We start from the raw sequence: 9,658 nt of genomic DNA, 5'->3' as shown, positions 1-9,658 counted from the left end.
CAATCCAACATGAAATTCATACATATATTCTTGACTAAAGATGATTAAGGTCTCAATCTAAGCCTTTAGAACTGAAATGAAGTATATCCTATCCCTTAATTAGAGCAAAACAACTTTTTCAATCCCTGCAGCCTCACGAATTGAAACTTTTGTTTTCTATAATTAACATTGCTAACTTGCAACACTAACAATAATTATCATGCTCCCACTAACATGATGATTATTAGCATAACACTTATGTTCCCACTAGCTTTGACATGTACTCAGAAATCAGCTGGACTTCTAGAAATCAATACTTTATTGACTTTCTTACCAAAGTTCAGATTTCTGATACGAGATGCTTTGATAAAACTTTATCAAAATCATACACCTTTCCTTAGATAGCATGCATGTGGGTCTAAACAATTGAGACTATGAAGAGACCTTTTGCCATCTGCTTCAAATCTACTTGGTGGAAGTGTTTCCTCACCATCATTTTCATGAATCGGAGAGAAACCTTATGACCCTTAGATTTTATGGTGTATGTGTTCTTATCCATGTGAATCGTCAAAACCATAGTCACAAGACAAGGATAATGGCAAATCCAAACTCATATGGACTGAACTTATGCAATCTTAACTTCTTGCCACCTAGCAGTACAGGGTCTGCCATTGCTTCCAAGTTGTTATGCAACCAATTGAGAACTTTCAGAACTCCTATGCAAAGCCAACTTTAACTGGAATGGGCACAGAATATGTCAACACGATAGGTTATAAACCTCAAGTCGTGTGCTAGTGAAGAACCTCAGGTTTTATTCTTGATTAGTTCTTGAAATTCTTTTTAGGATCTTTAAGACTCCCACTATCCTCTTGACATATAAGACTATCTTGCCAAATATTTAAGAGATAGTGCGGATTCTTTATCAAGACAAACACTTCACACAATTGGCCTTAGTTGGTCTTTGTTTTATCCAAAACATCATAACTTACCAATTTCAAATGTACAAGAGTAGGACACTTTTACTCTTACATTTGACAAGTGTTTTAAACCTATCATTAAGATATGTCACTCAAGTTACAATCTTGGAGTATGACTCTAAGAATTGTTTTGGAACGAAGTATGACTCATCTTCCTGATCTAACCATTTCAACAATTCATGACTCCTCTTCTTAGTCATAAGAATGCACTAAGGTGACCTTTAGAGGACTAATTGTGATATGATTTCTAAATCATTAAGATGATCACAAACATGATACTAAAGTACTCTCCCATCTTTTCAGATTTGAGAAACTTTTATCTTTCTGCCTAATTTGATTCTTCCCATTCATTCTGCCATACATTGAGACTTTTCCAATGTTTTAGAATTATACTTAAACTTGTAAGTATAACCATATTTACTAAACTTTAGTAAATCAAATAGTCTTAACGAGCTTTGTGGTGGACATGACCAGTGCACAAGAATGTGTACTCGAACCCTTTAGTCCTTCACTTGACTCACACATCCATGTGAACAAGTAATTAGTCTTGATTTTCCAATGCTTGAAAGTTCTCATTCATCATACTATTCAACTTGCATGATTCCAAGTTTCGGTCCAACTGAAACTTGGGTGATGAGGAACTTTCCTGATTTGGTAAATTTAGACACTACCACAAATGAAAGAATCAAATCCATTTTCCAATATTGCTGTCAGTGGAATCATATAAGCAACAATTTTCCACAAATGCCATTGTAAGGATACTTCAAATAAATAAAATTAAACAATTTTCTTTTATTTTAAAACTTTGCGGAAAAACTTATCCTTACAATCCACATGAAAAATTGTTGTTATCTATTCCTTAGCAATATATCATAACTTCTTAAGCAACTGCTCAAAATTCTGATGCGATCGAAATCCACCTTCACGATCAGAATCAGCATATACTTCCTTTAAGATTTCTCTCTATTCTTTGATTCTTAAAACATCAACATGTGACCCAGTCACATCATGTAATGAGGATCTCAAAATAGAACTTAACAGAGTTAGATAATGGGCTCTACCTGATGTAGAGTCAAACTTATTGACTTTAACATCCTTAGGTAAATTTGGCAGCTTTGCAATCAATGCCCCTTCCTTTGGCAAAATAAACATATGGACCCTTTGGTAATGGGACTATCTCAGATTTAGCCTTTCTCTTTACCATTTGGTCAACCGGGTTGACTATGGCCAATCCCTTTCCATTGGCAAGAGAATGTTTTTTCTGGATTTCCAGTGTCACCATTGTCACTGTCCATAAAGTTTTTGGGAAGTTGATCTTCTAATCAAATTTTCTTTACTATCGTTCCAAATCATTGCTGATTCAGCAGCACCAAGCAAATAGATATGATCATTAAGGTTCATGTCATAGTCTGTTTCATAGTAGTCCCAAAGGAACTCACTATGTGACTTAGAAAGTGATTGAACATCCAACTTTCTCAAGACTTTGACACCCAACTCTCCCGGCTTGTCAATATGTGACTTCATCTCTAAGATGTGATCACACATACACCTTGCTTGCCATTAGGGCTTGAGTGACCTTGAACTTGTGGGTTAGGGAGAATAATTGGAGGAGGTGGAGGAAGAGAAGTATGACTTCCATGAGCCAAACTCGGGAAGTCATATTCATTAGGAAAGCTTGGTTTGGGAAGATCATTGTTGTCTAAACCAGACATCAACAATGGGAGAAATTCACGTAAAGTTGATTTAAGTCCTTAATATAACACCCAATATGATATATTAAGGCTAGGACCCAACAAACTATTTTATAACTTGGAAGAGGGATGCCGTAATCCAAGCTATAAAATATTTGAAGGTAGGTGAATGACGATTCACCAATTTCCACCAAGATAAACGAAATGTATTATTAGGTTTTAATTGTTTTTGAAACTCCTAGATTCTTTTGAGATTCATTGAACTTTTCAATGGCATGTTTCAATCTCGAGTGTGCCCTTCAGGTTTTGTGACTGGGATGCCGAGGATCACAAAACAAGGTGTGAAGTAACCATGCAAATATACTTGGTACCCTTAATATTTACCCCTCAATCGATGTGCCGGTTAACCACACACGCTCCAACGATACTATGATAAACATTATGTTACCCTTTGCCTACCTTGTTAAGTCCAGGTTAGTGTGCCGGTTAACCACACACGCTCCACTAACAGCTTAAACAAAGTGCAAAGTGTAATTTCATGGATTAGCAACTTATTCACATTTTCCTAAGTAACTAAGATTGGGAATTTATAAGTGTTTAGTTACTTAGTATTTATCATTATACTTATAATGAAGGGAGAATTATAGTCCTTGTCCTACCTGTTTGGCTAACGACCCTCCACCGGTCAAGGAAGCGGTGAGTGAGAGTGGACACCCATTAAACTGCCATTTTATAGGCAGTAACCTTATACCCCCCCCCCCTTATAGACCGGCTTCGTGAATAAGGCCTACTAATGGTAAGACGACTTTATCTTATACATATCTATATAATTAAAATTATAATAATAGTATAAGGGTTGAATTTTAAACTTTTAAAATTCTAAGGTCTAGTTTGGAATTAAAGTATACATGGGGGGTAACTTTACAAATTCCAAAACTTGAGGACAAGTTTTGAAACCTTTCAAAACTCTTGGATTTTTCATAACTTATGAGTTTAATTAAGGTTTAATGAAAAAAAAATTCAAGTTCCATAACTTGAGGACAAGTTATGGAAGACATTAAATCATTTAATGATGACATTAAAAATAGTGACTCTTCTATTTTCATAACCTATGAGACTTAATGACACTTTAAAAAGAAAAACTCTTCACTTTCCATAACTTGAGGACAAGTTATGGAGTTCATAAAAACCATTAAGATCAAATATTCCAATTAACACAATAATCAAATAATTTTTCTATGATCTAGATTAAACTCATAAGTAAAGATAATTCACATCAACAATTTTCAAGAAATTAGATAATCATATAAACTAATACAAATCTTGAAACTTTGACAATTATCCTTTGAAGACTCTTGGAATTCATAACCTAAAGAGTTAATAAATGAGACATTTCACATCCATAACTTATGGAAGTTTCAAAACTCTTAAGATCATAACTTTAAAAAAAACTTTTGAGTTCCAAAATTTTATGACAAAATTTGTAACTCCTTAAAACCATTTAGATCAAACTTTTAAAACAAATAAAATAATCATATCATTCTATCTTTTAATAAATTGACCTAATTCAACTCTTGTAGTAAAGTGACTCAAATTTTATAAATAATTAGTTTTTCATAAAATCAAGTAATTATCATAAAATTTGACAAACTTCATGTTTTTTTTTCTTTTTTTTTCCTTCAAATTGGAAAAAAAAATACATTTGCATCAAATATAATAGAAAACAACTCATGGCTCTGATACCACTGTTGGGTTTTAGTATACTACAACATCCTATGGTGCACATACAACCCTAAATACCTTGGATCTATGTTTTCTCTATTATACATGCAAATGGTTTCCAAGGCATTAAACCTATAGCTAGCATGCATTTGACATAAACCATATAATATACTAGTTAGGGAAACATACATTTTATGTGGCTTGAAGTCTTGATGTATTTGGCCTTAAGAGCTTAGCACCAATAGTATGAAATGCCTCAAATGGAATCACAACACACCTAGGACAAAGGTGGCTCTTGAGAGAGAATTCCATGCACCAAAACACCTCCATATTTCTCTAAGAAAAGAAGTGGTGATTTTGGCTATGGAGTAACCTATTTATATGTAGGATTCCAAGGGTCATGGGTATAACCCATAATCCATACCCATGGGTTTTATGATCCATGGTTCATGTGGCCCAACTCTTTATGTATCCATACATAAACTTGGTCCAACATGGATCATAAGCCCAACACATATAAATATAACTAATTATCATAATTAGTCCCCATAGATTTAATTAGTCTCTCTTGATCACTAAATTAATTCCAAATTAATTCTTGATCGATACTAATTAAAACATATGATTTCATATTAATATATTATAACTTATAATATATTAATAAACCATAAATAACCTTCTCTTAAAAGTCCATCCTAACAAATTGTCCTGATGATATGCAACCCAAATGGACCATGCTACTCTCGGGTCAAGTACATACCAATAATATTTATGGGCTTAGACATCTAATCCAACACCCGGGCCGCCGAGTAAAATCATTAACAATGACTATCCATTCACATATGTCTACCTAGATCAAGGAGGTGCAAATTGAAGCCTTGAAACCTGAGAATGTCACAAGTGAAGCCTTGCAGGGAATGGATAAAAACCATGAGGTCAAGGATGATGGAGCTCATTACCTCATGAACTGAATCTGGACACCGAGATTCGGCGGTTACAGAGACATTATCATGGACGTGGCTCACAAGACCAAGTACTCCGTTCATCCTGGGTCAGATAAGATGTATCTAGACCTCAAGAAGCTATATTGGTGGCCAAACATGAAAGCGGAAATCGCTACTTATGTGGGCAAGTGCTTGACTTGTGCTAAGGTCAAGATAGAATACCAAAAGCCCTCGGGTTTGCTACAACAATCGGATATACCCTAGTGGAAGTGGGAGCGGATAACCATGGAATTCATAACTAAATTGCCCAACATAGCTGGTGGGTATGACACCATATGGGTGATCGTCGATAGGTTAACCAAATCCGCACACTTCCTACCAATAAAGAAGACAGACAAAATGAAGAAACTAACAAGGACGTACATCAAGGAGATTGTACGATTACATGGTGTGCCAATTTCCATTATCTCTGACAGAGATATCAGTTTTACCTCGCGATTTTGGCAATCACTACAAAAGTCCTTAGGAACCAGGCTTGACATGACTACAACCTATCACCCACAAATCGACGGGCAAAGCGAGAGGACTATTCAAATGTTGGATGATATGTTGAAAGCTTGTGTGATGGACTTCGGTAAAGATTGGGATACCCACTTATCACTTATCGAGTTCTCATACAACAATAGTTATCATTCTAGCATTAAAGTTTCTCCATTTGAAGCCCTCTATGGGCGTAAATACAGAACACCCCTGTGTTGGGCCAAGGTGGGTGACACGCAGCTAGCAAGAGGACAAGTGCCTAACAGCACACCCTGGAAGGGAATGATATGTTTTGGAAAACAAGGGAAACTAAATCCAAGGTACATTGGGCCATTCGAGATCCTTTCCAGGATCGGCCTGGTAGCTTATAAACTTCGACTACCACAGGATCTCAGCAACGTGCACCCGACATTTCATGTCTCCAACTAAAGAGCTGCCTATCTGATGAGACCCACACCATTTCACTTGACGATATTGAAGTATACGAGAGTCTCCAATTCTTCGAGGAACCTATGGAAATCAGGAATAGGGAAGTCAAAAGAACAAAGCAAAGTCACACACCAATAGTAAAGGTCCGTCGGAATGCCAAGCGACGACCTGAATTTACTTGGGAACGTGAGGACCAAATGAAACAGAAATACCCACATCTTTTCCCTAACCCTTGAGGACCCACTCAGAATGCTAATTTCGGGACAAAATTCCTTCTAACTGGGATGATGTGACAACAGTCAATTTTGGTCAAACAAAGTTAACAAAATTAAACCAGGTAAACTGAACTCGTATTAGAATTTTAGGAGAAATGTGATATTCCCTAATGTTTCTAATGTACTATTGACAAGTTATAATACAAAGTACCTCTCCGGTTGCCAATTATGAAATATAAACCCTAATTAGGGTTAGTAACGTAACAACTCGATGATTCAACTATATATTATTTGGGGTATAAATAATATTCATAACACAATGTAATGGAGTTCATAAACCTTACATAACATGACAAATTCATAGCAAATGTTACATATACAAATTTTTGGTGAAGTCGTCACCAAATACGACAAATTCTATACCCGGCTTAAACACCCAACTTTTTTATGGAAAGAATTTAGGAATCAACCTAACTTTTGTGTAACGTATTATTATTTTTGATAATAATGATTTTATTAATAATTTGAATTTTTATAATTCAAATTAAATATTTATAAATCCTTTATACCATATTTCTTTATAAAAATACCACTCTTTTTATAAAAATGCCAAAGATTTTTATAAAAAAAAAAAGAGAGTTGACTTTAGTTTTATCAAACTTCATAAGAGACAAAAGTTGTCTCTTCTTTTCCCCACAAAGTTTATTACCCAACATACATCCATGCACTCACACCCACCCCACCCCCAGCCTCCACTACCATCCCTCCCCCTCCCCCTTAAACCACCCCCACCCCCGTTCTTTCTTCACTTCATCTTCTTCATCATTTTCATCACTTCATTTTCTCTCAAGAACTCTTCATTTCTCTCAAGGTTAATTCTCCATAAGTTAGATCTTCATCTCTTGGTAAGTTTTTCTTCAATAATCTAGTGATTCTACACATAAATATACTAATTTTTTTTTACAATTACACACATTAATATGTGTTAATATCCATAGGGTAATTCCATCTTCAAGTCTTCTTCAAGCATCTTCAAGTGTTCTAAGCTTGAAAACCTTCATCTTCACTTCTCTATACACCAAGAAACACACTCAAGGTGAGTTCATACCCCTTCATTTTCGAGTTTTCCAAGTTTTAGGGGGGGTGGGGGGAATACAAGTAAACTTGTATAATAACACAAGTTGTTATGTATGCTTCTTCTTTATGTTGTTTGAAAGTATTATTTGCATGAAATGATGTTACTTCCTAGTCACTTAGACATTTATAGGTGGTGTGTTTGTTTAAAATGCAAAACTATGAAAAATGAGTATAAATATGCTACATAAAAAGGGTCATAAAACAAAACTACAAAAATTATGGTTTTTATGAACACTATATGGGTTTTTTCTAGCAAAATTTGTCATGACTAGGTTATGACACCATTTTTGTGAGTTTGACCTAAAATATGTTGTTTTAAACAAAAAGGGTTAGCTTGACTTAACCTCCATAAAAAGGTAAATATAAACTTTACAAAGTTTACAACTAAATTTTACCGGTTAATGTCGTAAAAAGGCCAAAAACTAGAAAAATTGGCTTTATATATATATATATATATATATATATATATATATATATATATATATATATATATATATATATATATATATAGACACAACAAAAACATTTATGATAGACTATAATGGGTGTAGTTTATGGGTCATTAACACTATTTTATCATTTTGGGACAAACAAATAATTATTTAAAGGTATAATTATTTTACACTATGTATTTACTATAGAAATGTAATATTTCCACTTACAAAAGGGTTTTCATTACACTATATGTAAACATGTTAATACAATTATGTGAGACATAGTCTTCACCGTACCTACGAGGGTACACACTAAAGTCCTGAATTATAACCAGAATCTCGGTAAGACAGTGTGACACTTGTGTATAGATCTGTACGGGACTGACAATCCCGCACCTAAGTTGTTAGGTACAGCTAGACCGGCAGGTCTGAGGTGACAATTGTCTAACATTCTGACGCCTAAAGAACGTCTTAGCAAGACAACTACGGTTTTAACATGGTTTTAAAAACTCACATGGGGAATCAACAATACATTTGGTTTACGGGGCAACATACCTTCAAATGGTTTTCTATATATAAAACTACATAATACTATTTTTCAAGTTCAAAAATACTTATACATTTTTTGTCTTAGGGTTTTTAAGACTACAACTCATTTTAAGAAGATATTGGATTTTTGGAAACATACACTATCATTTTACAAGGAAAAGTTACAAATTTTTCACATACAAAACTCTTATGAACTCACCAACTTAATTGTTGACACTTTTCAAAACTACTTGTATTCTTAGGAAATCATTAAATAGGTAACCACAAGATTTTGTGGATGGACGTTAAGGCATCACACTATTTACTTTTGTGATAATGTAATTGGTATTGAAACAAACAACATTTGGATACAATGTAATATTCCTAATTATATTTATGATGGTTGTGTTGCTTTGATCACTATTGTTCGATATGCTATGATACTGTTCATGAAGTCGTCGACCCCAGACGTTTCCGCCATCCTGATTTGGGGGTGTAACAACTAATTTAGTCAGGGAGCAAGCCAGATATAAGTTGTGGGCCCCGAGGGCAAGTCAGACTTATGTTATAGGCTCGGGAGTAAGCCATATATGAGTTGTGGGCCCGATAGGCAAGCCAAACTCATACTGTGGGCTCAAGGGTAATCCAGTCTTTAGCTGTGAACCCAATACATGTTTTTATTTGAATATGTTATCTGTTGTGTGTTGGTACTTTGGGGGAACTCACTAAGCTTTATGCTTATAGTTTTGTTTATGGATTCAGGTTCTTCAGAGGACCGTGACAAGGTGAAGGCGTGAGCGTACACATCCTTGGTTTTACTATTGATTGGATTTTGGGAGACTCTGATTTTAAAGAATGTTTTGGAAACAATGATTTTGTAAACACTTTTATTAGTAATGGGTTGTTTTGAAATGTTTAAATTGGTTGTGAATTTTTATGGATGTTAAAACATCCTCAGAGCAGGTGGTCGGAGCTAAGGTCGCATCATGTGGCGCCATCCCGGACTTGAACGAGCAGTCCATCTCGTTCTTGCCTAGATCTGTTCAGCTCTGTTGCGTTTCA

This window comes from Lactuca virosa, chromosome 8, assembly GCF_052849685.1.
Source record: "Lactuca virosa cultivar CGN04683 chromosome 8, Lactuca_virosa_CGN04683_v6, whole genome shotgun sequence".
Taxonomy (NCBI): Eukaryota; Viridiplantae; Streptophyta; class Magnoliopsida; order Asterales; family Asteraceae; genus Lactuca; species Lactuca virosa.
Note: the sequence above shows the minus strand (reverse complement) of the source record.